The sequence below is a fragment of the Papio anubis genome, chromosome 2 (genome assembly GCF_008728515.1).
Source record: "Papio anubis isolate 15944 chromosome 2, Panubis1.0, whole genome shotgun sequence".
NCBI classification, from domain to species: Eukaryota; Metazoa; Chordata; class Mammalia; order Primates; family Cercopithecidae; genus Papio; species Papio anubis.
Window position 1 is genome coordinate 190,386,983 of NC_044977.1, and position 12,182 is coordinate 190,399,164.

Consider the following 12,182-nt stretch of genomic DNA (forward strand, 5'->3'; position numbering starts at 1 on the left):
GTACTTTTTTTTTTTTTTTTTTTTTTTGAGACAGAGTCTCGCTCTGCCGCCCAGGCTGGAGTGCAGTGGCCGGATCTCAGCTCACTGCAAGCTCCGCCTCCTGGGTTTACGCCATTCTCCTGCCTCAGCCTCCCAAGTAGCTGGGACTACAGGCGCCCGCCACCTCGCCCAGCTAGTTTTTTTGTATTTTTTAGTAGAGACGGGGTTTCACCGTGTTAGCCAGGATGGTCTCGATCTCCTGACCTCGTGATCCGCCCGTCTCGGCCTCCCAAAGTGCTGGGATTACAGGCTTGAGCCACCGCGCCCGGCCTTTTTTTTTTTTTTTTTGAGACAGAGTCTTGTTCAGTCATACAGGCTGGAGTGCAGTGGCACGATCTCGGCTCAGTGCAACCTCCGCCTCCCGGGTTCAAGCATTTCTCCTGCTTCAGCCTCCCGAGTAGCTGGGATTACAGGTGCCCGCCACCACGCCCGGCTAATTTTTTGTATTTTTAGTAGAGACAGGGTTTCACCATGTTGGCCAAGCTGGTCTTAAACTACTGACCTCAGGTAATCCACCTGTTTCAGCCTCCCAAACTGCTGGGATTACTGGCATGAGCCATGACAACCCATCATCTATACTTTAAATCATCACTTGATTACTTATAATACAATGTAAATGCTATGCAAATACATTTTTATTTATAGTATTTTTATTGTGTTGTTACTGTATTTATCTCAAGGCTGTGATTGCATGATACTCATGTAAGATTGAAAAAATAACGGTTGTTTATTTTTGTAAATATGAGAAGGACTTTTGGGATTATGGGAAAGGGGTGCATAAACTATCCTTCTCACCTGGGCACAGTGGCAGGTGCCTGTAGTCCCAGCTACTTGGGAGGCTGAGGTGGGAGGATTTCTAGGATTGCCTAAGCCCAGAAGTTTGAGTCTACAGTGAGCTATGATTGTGGCACTGCACTCCAGCCTGGGCCACATAGTGAGATCTCAGCTCTCAGGAAAAAAAAAAAGAAATCACCCATCCCCACCCAAACCATCTCTTTGTGATGCTTCTGGTAAGGAATAAGTCAGTTTGGTTTATCACTATAGACCCAGCACTAGATGAAGCCTGGCATGTGATAGACACTCGAATGTTTGCACCTGATGGATGACTGAATGAATGAATTTACAATCTCAGATATCATCTCTAAATGCCTTCCCTGACTCCCAGGCTAAGAATCCTTCTTTAGCTGAGTGTGGCGGCTCACCCCTGTAATCCCAACACTTTGGGAGGCCGAGGCAGGTGGATCAGTTGAAGTCAGGAGTTTAGACCAGCCTGACCAACATGATGAAACCCTGTCTTTACCAAAAATACAAAAATTAGCCAGGCGTGGTGGCAGGCACCTACAATCCCAGCCACTCAGGAGGCTGAGGTGGGAGAATCGCTTGAACGCAGAGGTGGAGGTTTGCAGTGAGCTGAGATCGCGCCACTGCACTCCAGCCTGGCAATAGAGCAAGACTCCATCTCAAAAAATAAAACAAAAAGAATCCCTCTTTAGCGCACATTTGTCTCACTGCATTTACAACCTTGAATAAATACCTATTTAGTGTTTGTGTTTTCCGTGAGTCTACCCTATTCGTGTTTTTTTCCTAAGGTTCTAAATACTTTCATGTGTTCTCTCATTTAATCATCACAACAATGCCAACACTAAAAATAGTAGTTACTATTCATTTTTATAGATGAAGAAACGGAAGAAACTTTACATATATTATCTCATTTAATCTTTGTAACAATTCTAGGAAGGAGGTACTATTATTATTTCTGCTTACAGATGAAATTGAGGAAAGCTTAAAAATCCCATTTTACAGAATGGAAAAAGATATGTTCAATAACTCACCCAAAAGCACAGCCAGGATTCAAACCCAGACACGTTGCTCCAGAGCCAAACTCTTGACCAGGATAACCAAATGAAGCCAGAGTGATTCACCACCTCACATCCAAACTCTGGATTATCTGTTTAAGCACCCAGGCTTCCACCTCCTCATGAGCCGGGACCTTCCTCAGCCACGTCTGGATCCTCAGCCCCTCACAGCACACAGCGGTAGTCAGAAAGTATGCTGAGTAAGTGGAGAACAAGATAGCATGGATTTTCACAACCACGATGTCAGACTAGCAATGGAATTGTTTTGATTCTCCTTTTATAGAGAAGAAAAATGAGATTCACAACTTCACACGAGGGAGTGTCTTGTCTAACAATCTCTGACTGAGTTCAGCCCTTGTTTGTATTCCCTCTGCTGCTTCCACAAAAGGGTAGAAGTCACATGTTTAGATTATGAAGACCTTACCTTAAGAAATGGCAAAACAAGCAAACAAAACAAACACAGAACTCATTGCCTTTCCTAGAAAAACTGTCCACTAAAAGTACTTTGAGGCTAGGCACAGTGGCTCCTGCCTATAATTTCAGCACTTTGGGAGGCCGAGGAGGGTGGATCACCCGCCTGGCCAACACGGCGAAACCGATCCCTTCTAAACATACAAAAATTAGCCAGGTGTGGTGGCATGCGCCTGTAATACCAGCTACCTGGGAGGCCGAGGCAGGGGAATTGCTTGAACCTGGGAGGTGGAGGTTGCAGTGGGCCGAAATCGTGCCACTGCACTCCAGCCTGGGCAACAGAGGGAGACTTTGTCTCAAAAAAAGAAAATAAAGTATTTTGATTATGATTATGACGTTTGCCCAACAAGCTCTATCTCTCTTTCTTTTAGTGCCTCCTACGCCATTCAGTTCCTATTTAGCTTGACCTACGCAGGCCAGTGTGTGTGTGCATGTGCGCGCATGCATATGTGTGTGTGTGTGTACTGGAATGGGAACAGAGAGCAGGACTGTTTAGTCAGATGTCTACAAATCAGAGTCCAGGGCCATCACTGACTTGTTTCTGTCTCTAAACAAAGCATGTAAAAGCTGTTTGCCTCTGCCATGAGGCAAAAGCGTGTGCCTGGCATTTTTCTGAGGTCATGGTGCCCTAGGATGTGATGGTTCACATGACACTGAATATTGTTTACCAACTAGCTATTTAGGATACGGGGTCCCTCCTGGAGGAGTGCTTACTGCTGGCATAGGGCCAGTGTGCTGATAACCTGGTTCTCCAAGAGATTGAAAGCCCTGACTGTGTGACACCTGCCAATTTAATGGTGTAAATGCTCCCACCACAGGCAGTTTCAAGCTACCAAGAGTTTCCCTACTGCTTCACAAAATTCCTGAAAATATTTATTTATTTATTTATTTTATTGTTTTTGAAATGGAGTTTTGCTCTCATTGCCCAGGCTGGAGTAAAATGGCACCATCTTGGCTCACTGCAACCTCCGCCCCCCGGGTTCAAGTGATTCTCCTGCCTCAGCCTCCCGAGTAACTGGTATGACAGGTGCCCGGCACCACACCTGACTGATTTTTGTGTTTTTAGTAGAGACGGGGCTTCACCATGTTGGCCAGGCTGGTCTTGAACTCCTGACCTCATGAGATCCTCCCACCTTGGCCTCCCAAAGTGCTGGGATTACAGGTGTGAGCCACCACGCCTGGCCCAAATTCCTGAAAATTTAACAGTCAGCACTAGTGAGCCAATGCACACCAGCCCCAGCATGCTGCTGTGTATAATAATTCCTTGTGTGGGTGGGAAGGGAAGAAATACAAGTAGTCCTTTAAGATTTTGGCTTGGCCAGGTGCAGTGGCTTACACCTGTAATCCCAGCACTTTGGGAGGCCGAGTCAGGTGGGATCACAAGGTCAGGAGTTCGAGACCAGCCTGGCCAATGTGGTGAAACTCCATCTCTACTAAAAATACAAAAAATTGGCTGGGCATAGGGGCGGGCGCCTGTAATCCCAGCCACTCGGGAGGCTGAGGCAGAATAATCACTTGAACCCCAGAGGCAGACATTGCAGTGAACCGAGATCATGTCACTGCACTCCAGCCTGGGCAAGAAAGTGAGACTCCATCTCAAAACAAAAAAAAGATTTTGGCTTTAGAGGCCAAGGCCTGACTCATAGTCTGTCATGGGGAATTTCCCTGCATTTTGATGTAATGATTTGTTCTCTGATGAGAAAAGTGCAATCTCTGATATTAATATTAGAGATGGGGAAACTGAGTTCAAGTCGTAGCCTTCTTCTAAGTCATGTATTTCTTTCTTTGAATCTAAATCGTAATGGAAATAATATTGCCCATGGCAGAGGTTGTTTAATTATGTAACACACTGTGCTATAGCACTTAACTACCTGGTAGGCACTGTTTAAGTACTTTACGAACTTAACTCATTTAATCTTTATAACAGCACTGTTAGATAAGTACTATCACTAATTTAGAGATGAAAAGACCAAAATACACAGAAGATAATGAAGTTCTTTGAGGTTGGAGCTAGAAGGTGAGAAAGCTAGGATTTGAACCTGGCTTCAAAGTCCACGCTCTCAAAGTCCAAGCCAAAGCCGGCTGCCTGTTTTTGTGGTTTTCCTGGAACACAGCCCTGCTCATTCATTTACATATTGCCTGGCTGCTTTTTTGTTACAACAGAGAGTTGAATCGTTGCGACAGAGACCATATGGCCCACAAGGCCCAAAATATTTACTATCTGGCCCTTTACAGAAAATGTTTGCTGACCCTGGCTCCATAGTATCCTGTCTGTTTGTTTGGAGTGAGACACTGGTTATTATGTGGAGCCTGATAGTCCCCAACGTCAAGCTGGTTGCTGGGCCAATAAGATAAGCAAAAAATAGTATCCAGATTGTAACTATACTCTCTTATTTATACTATAACAATTGTGTCTGTGAAATAGCATTCTCAAGCATAAGGCATAAACTTCAGTAACAAATGATCCATGCAAATGTGTATTAATAGGAATATGTATCTGGACTTAAGTATCACCTGCCTTGGTGATACTTAAGCCAGCAGTAAAGCAAGGATTGAGGCCGGGCATGGTGGCTCACACCTGTAATCCCAGCACTTTGGGAGGCCAAGGTGGGCAGATCACCTGAGGCCAAGAGTTAAAGACCAGCCTGGCCAACATAGTGAAGCCTCATCTCTGTTAAAAATACAAAAAGTAGCCAGGCATGGTGGCAGGCACCTATAATCTCAGCTACTCAGGAGGCTGAAGCTGAGAATTGCTTGAACCCAGGAGGCAGAGGTTGTGGTAAGCCGAGATCACATCACTGCACTCCAGTTTAGGCGACAGAGCAAGACTCCATCTCAAACAAAGAAAAAAGAAATATGTCTGTGACTTCATAGGATCACAACATCTCAAGGTTGAAATTAATTCAGAGATGACTTATCCCAACCTTAACTCCTCTTGGGAATATTGCATCGAATTTCTAAAGTTAACGCTGTAGATTCCTCTTAATCATTCCTTGAGTCCTGCAAGATGATTCCTCTGTATAGAAACGGCCTTTTTGCCATCCTGGCCAACGTGGCAAAACCCCATCTCTACTAAAATACAAAAATTGGCCAGGTGTGGTGGCGGGTGCCTGTAATCTCAGCTACTTGGGAGCTGAGGCAGGAGAATCGCTTGAACCCAGGAGACAGAGCTTGCAGTGAGCCGAGATCACACCACTGCACTCCAGCCTGAGGGACAGAGCAAGACTCCCTCTCAAAAAAAGAAAAAGAAAAAAAGAAAGAAATGGTTTTTTTGCAAAGGTATCTGTTTTATGGGACTGAGGAATGAGGCTCACATCACCACAGCTGTCATTCTGTCTCCAAGGCAGCTCCTCCACGTGCCTGTTTCAGATGCCAAGAAGAGAAGCTCCTCAAAGCCTGTCATTCACTGGCCTGTATAGTCGTTAAAAACTTTCCCTGACCTTTGCAGCTACTTCCTGTGAGCAGCCCAGGGACGGCCTGTCACTTGTGACCTATTTTCAGAGCTGGCAGTTCTGACTTCTAGAACAAACTCGGAGCAAGCCCATCTGTAGCTGGTTGACTGAGTTTCCTTTGGGCTCCTGGCACCAGAAAGAATTGCTCCCTGGAAGGATTACAGGTGGCACTCCCGTCTCATTGCCCACTCAAGTAGGCAGATTTTCATTGCCCTATAAACCGCAGTCAACATCTCAAGATCTCCAGAAGGATGTTTATGATCTTCTATTTGCTAAAGACAGTTGCTTCCTTATGGTAATTTCTTTAAAAGGTGGGGCACAGTGGCTCACATGGGACCTCGTCTCCACAAAACTAAAAAAAATTGCCAGGTGTGGTGGCGTGCATCTGTAGTCCCATCCCAGCTACTCGGGAGGCTGAGGCAGAAGGATCGCTTGAGCCCAGGAGATCAAGGCTACGGTGAGCTATGATGATGTCACTGCATTCCAGCCCGGTGATAGAGCAAGACCCTGTCTCTAAAACAACAAAACAAAACAGAACCATTAGCTCTTCTATTTGGTATTGTTTTGTTTTGTTTTGCTTTCCTCAGAGCAGAGATGCCTCACTGCAATAGGTAAATTAAGGTGATCCTGATTGCCAGCTCCAGTGTGGAAGTCCCAAGGCCAAGGAATTTCTTTCATAAACATTTCAAAAGTGAGTCGATCCAAAATACACCTCCACCATGAGATTACCTGTAATCTAATTCAACCTAGAAGATGGAGTCCAAACAGCTTGAAGTTCTGCAAATTTCACAACAGCAGCAACCACAAAATGCAAATGAACAAGGCTTTGGCTGGGCACGTTGGCTCATGCCTGTAATCCCAGCACTTTGGGAGGCCAAGGCGGGCGAATCACTTAAGTCGGGAGTGCGAGACCAGCCTGACCAACATGGAGAAACCCCGTCTCTACTAAAAATACAGAAGTAGCCAGGCGTGGTGGCACATTCCTGTAATCCCAGCAGCTACTCGGGAGGTTGAACCAGGAGAATCGCTTGAACCCAGGAGACAGAGGTTGCGGTGAGCTGAGATCACGCCATTGCACTCCAGCCTGGGCAACAAGAACAAAACTCCATCTGAAAAAAAAAAAAAAAGAAAAAAAGAAAGTGAACAAGGCTTTAAGGTGAAGCCCACTAGAAACATCTTGCTAATTCCACGTGTCTCTTTGTCACTACACTCCTTAAATACACTTAAATAGCTCATATTACCAGCAGAGACAACCAACGTGAAACCTCTTGGGGCTTTATAAAAAGTTTCCTAACGTTAATGCTGTAGATTCCTCACGATCATTTCAAAACTAATGTGATTTCTTTAGGGTACCTTTAGTTACACTTATGACTTTGGTTTCATTTTTAAAAATATACATACATTTAAAGAAGACTGAGAACCCTAAGGATCTCAGATATCCCTTCAAGGGGTACCTAATAGCTATTTTCGATTCCTGAGATACTTGGTTTTATCTCTCCTTTAGAGACAAAAATTATGCTCAGCTCTACCCTCGTCCAGCTCTACCAGCTCTACCAGCTCAGATATTCACAGGCTGATTTCAAGCTCCAAGAGAAAAGGCAGAGTCACATTTACTTTTTTATCCCCGACAACCTTTTAGCCATGTTCCCTCCTCAGTTCTGCATCCTCGGATTCAACCAACCAGGGATCAAAAATATTTAAGAAAAATAAATAAATAAAACAATAAAAAATACAGTTGACCCTTAAACAATGTGGGTGTTGAGGGAGCAGCCCCCATGCATTAAAAACTCTGAGTGTAAGTTTTAACACTCAGACCTGGCGCGGTGGCTCACACCTGTAATCACAGCACTTTTGAAGGCCAAGGCAGACAGATTACCTGAGGTCAGGAGTTTGAGACTAGCCTGGCCAACATGATGAAACCCCATCTCTACTAAAAATACAAAAACTAGCCAGGGACCTGTAATCCCAGCTACTCTGGAGGCTGAGGCAAGAGAATTGCTTGAACCCGGGAGGCAGAAGTTGCAGTGAGCTGAGATGGTGCCACTGCACTCCACACTGGACAACAGAGTGAGACTCTGTCTCAAAATAAATAAATTAATTAATAATAAATAAAATGTACAAAAAATTAGCTGGGTGTGGTGGCACGCACCTGTGGTACCAACTACTCGGTAGGCTAAGGTGAGAGGGTGCTTGAGCCCAGGAGATCAAGGTTGCATTGAGTAGAGATCGAACCATTACACTGGCCTCAGCCACAGAGTGAGGCGGCCCTGTCTCCAAAAAAAAAAAGTTGACTCCTCAAAAACATAACTACGAATAGTCTACTGTTGACTAGAAGCTTTACCAATAACATAGTCAAATAACACATAGACTAGTATCTACATATATTTTACGCATTCAAGCCATACCTAACATTTTCTTAATTTTTGCCATATTTCTAGTCTATGTGGTTCATCTGCAGGTTTTTTCAAATTGTTACCAATTTGAAAAAGGAAAAAAAAAAAGACCATCACATTCCTGAAATACCTATGTTGGAACTTTGGAGGTGGTTTCTTACATATGTGTATTCATTTTCTTTCCCTATTTTTCACAGAAAGGAACTAATAGAAAATATTTCTTTTTGTATTGAGTTTATTTAGAATAGTTCACATCCTCTACCCTAGATATTTCAGTGATAGAAAGCAGTCCTAATTATAACATAACCTAGATGCCCAAGAACAAATTACCATTCCCACATTACAGATGAAGAAATCCAAACACAAACAACTTGTCCAAAGTCACATAGCTGGGTAAACTGAAGGACATGGTGTTGCTCCAAAGCCATTTCTACTAACTACTACCCTATACAAAAATCTAAAACAGAAAATTCTGCTTACATGGAGATGTTTACACATATATGTTTCTTTTCTTTTTAGAGATGCGGTTTCTCCATGTTGCCCAGGCTGGTCTCAAACTCCTGAGCTCAAGTGATCCATCTGCCTTGGCCTCCCAAAGTGCTGGGATTACAGGCATGAGCCTGGCCAATATCATTAATAATGGGAAAAAAAAAATGGAGGTGGGGGTATCTAAAGCTCTAAAATATCAGCAGATATTCAGAAATATCTAAAATATTCAGCAAAACTGGGATATTATTTATAACACATCCAAATGATGGGGATACTATGCAAACATTTAATAGCATATTTACGAGGGAAGGAAATAATAAAGATAAGAATAGAAATAAATTAGAGTATAAAAAAAAGCACCAGAGAAAATCAGTGTAACCAAACCTTGATTCTTGGAAAATATCAACAAAATTGACAGACGTTTAACTAAACTGACCAAAAATTAGAGAGAAGACTCAAATTACTAACATCAAAAATGAAAGAGACCTCAGATGTTTTTGAGTGACAAAGAAAGGAAGGAGAGGAAGGAGGGAAAAAATAAAAAGGTATTGGTGACCGGGCGTGGTGGCTCACACCTGTAATCCCAGCACTTTGGGAGTCTGAGGCTGGCGGATCACAAGGTCAGGAGTTGGAGACCAGCCTGAACAACATGGTGAAACCCCATCTCTACTAAAAATACAAAAAGTAGCCAGGCGTGGTGTAATCCCAGCTACTCAAGAGGCTGAGGAAGGAGAATCACTTGAACCCAGGAGGCGTACGTTGCAGTGAGCCAAGATCATGCCACTGCATCCAGCCTCGGTGACAGAGCGAGACTTCATCTCAAAAAAAAAAAAACAAAACAGGTATTGGTGGTACAGGCCTGTAGTCCTAGCCACTTGGGAGGGTGGGCATGGTCATATGGGCAGTCCCAGCCACTTGGAAGGCCAAGGCAGGAGGATTACTTGAACCCAGGAGTTCAAAACCAGGCTGAGCAACATAGTGAGATTCTCTAATAAAAAAAAAAAAAAATTTAAAGAGAGGAATTATTGACTTTATAGAAAAGAATGATAAAGAAATATTATAAGTAGTGATTTGCAAACAAATTAGATAACTAAAATGGATACATTTCTAGAAAGGTACAAACTATCAAAACTGACTCAAGAAGAAATAGAAAATCTAAATTGATCTAAACAAGTAAGGTGATGAAATTAGTAATCAAAAAACTTCCCACAAAGAAAAACCCAGGACCAGATGACCACTGATGAATGTACACAATTTTAAGGAAAATTGGTACCAATTCTTCACAAACTGTTACAAAAAAAAAGAGGAGGAAGTACTTCCCAACTGATTCTATAAGGCCAGAACTAACCTGATACCAAACGCCTTGAAAAGACATCGCAAAAAAAGAAAACTAAAATTCATCTGCAGATACAAGGGAGCAGAAACAGCTAAAACAATTGTTTTTGTTTCGTTTTGTTTTTGAGACAGAGCCTCACTCTGTCACCCAGGCGGAGTGCAGTGGCACAATCTCAGCTCACTGCAACCTCTGCCTCCCAGCATCAAGCGATTTTCCTGTCTCAGCCTCCCTAGCAGCTGAGACTACAGGCACATGCCACCATGCCCAGCTAACTTGTATATTTAGTAGACATGGGGTTTCACCATATTGACCAGGGTGGTCTCGAACTCCTGACCTCAGGTCATCCACCCCCTCCGCCCACACCTTGGCCTCCCAAAGTGCTGGCATTACAGGCATGAGCCACCGCGCCCAGCCTAAAACAATTATTTAAACAAAGACAAAATTTACAGGACTCACTTCCAAATTTAAAACTTACTACAGAACTGCAGTAATCAAGACAGTGTGGTACTGGCATAAATTGGCATGTAGATCAATGGAATAGAATTGAAGATCCAGAAATAAACCCTTACATTTCTGGTGAACTGATTTTCAACAGGGGTGTGAAGACAATTCAATGGGAAAAAGAATAATCTTTTTAACAAATGATGTTGAAACAACTGGATATCCATATGCAAAAGAATGAATTGGACTCATTCCTCATACCATACACAGAACTTAAAATGGACATGATCCCAGAAACACGGGAAAGGGGTAAATAGGCAGTGACTACTAATGGATACAGGGTTTCTTTTGGGAGCAATGAAAATATTCTGAAATTAGATAGTGGTGATGGTTGCACAACTCAGTGAATATACCATAAACTGACTTTGAAAGGCTTATTTTTTAGGATGCATGACTAATATCTCAAAAATATCATCATTTTAAAAACAGTATATTTACAAAGGGTTCAAAATAACATAATAAAGGCTCTAGGCCATGATTCAGTTGTGCCTTTACTTAAACTTTATACTCCCCCAGGGTACCATAATTTAGAATTATCAAATTAGACCGTGAGAAGGCTCCATGTGGAATCCTATTAATACAGTCCCTCAATGAATCACCTTAACAAAATTTCATCTGAATATTTACCTTATAGCTTTAATCAAAATTACTTTAGTAAATACCTATATGGAACGAACGTCTACATTTTTGCACAAATACTGAAAACATTGTCCCTCCCATCAACATATCACTCATTGTTCCCCATATTATAAAAAAACTTTATTATGAAAATTTAGCTACAATTTATTTTGGGAAAAGCGATTCTCCTTAGGAATTATCTTTTCTGATCATCAAAACTACAATTGATTCTGATTTCTTTTTAGCCATAGAGGAAACTCATTTGAACCATAGCAATTATGTTAATTGAAATAATTAACATATTCATTTCTTCATTTTTTTTCTGTTTTTCTACTTCAATTCCTAATATGTAAATTTTTTTGAGACAGAGTCTCACTCTGTTGCCCAGGCTGGAGTGCAGTAGCCTCGACCTCCTGGGCTTAAGCCATCCTTGCATCTCAGCCTTTCAAGTAGCTGGGACTATAGGCACACGCCACCATGCCTGGCTAATTTTTTGACCTTTTGTTGAGACAGGGTCTCACTACATGGCCCAGGATGGATATAATTTGCAATTTTATTGCATGGAATTTTGGTGTATGTTACCTCAAACCCTGATTTTCAAAGGATTTGTCAAGGAGTCTTGTCTAAGGTTCAGTATTTAATTGAGCCTCTCATTAAATCAAGGTTTCTCTAACTAGGCACCATTGACATTTTGAGCGACATGATTCTTTGTTGTGGGGCTAGGGCTGTCCTGTGCACTGTAGGGTGTTTAGCAGCATCCTTGGCTTCTACCCACTAGATAGCAGTAGCAGCTCCTTAGTTATAACGACTAAAAATGTGATCAGACAGTGCCAATGTCCCTGGAGGGCAAAATTACCCCCAGCTAAGAACTACTGCATTAAATTGACATTGAAAAACTGACCCCCACCACTATTTCAGTAACTCTTGAGAAGTTCATCATGAGGCCAGGTACGGTGGCTCACACCTGTGATCCTAACACTCTGGGAGGCCAAGGCAGGTGGATCATCTGAGGTTGGGAGTTCGAGAC

General features: G+C 42.7%; 2 protein-coding genes across 7 annotated transcripts in view; one reads left to right on the plus strand and one right to left on the minus strand.

The window, feature by feature from the left end:
• The window catches only part of ATP13A3 (ATPase 13A3), a 92,894-nt gene extending 90,482 nt beyond the window's left edge, over window positions 1-2,412 (minus strand). The window contains exon 1 of the mRNA XM_031663896.1: window positions 1,872-2,412. The gene's annotated coding sequence lies outside the window, so the exon portion shown is untranslated. The remainder of the gene's footprint in view (window positions 1-1,871) is intronic.
• The window catches only part of LOC108584750, a 68,612-nt gene that overhangs the window by 4,857 nt on the left and 51,573 nt on the right, over window positions 1-12,182 (plus strand). The window lies entirely within an intron of this gene.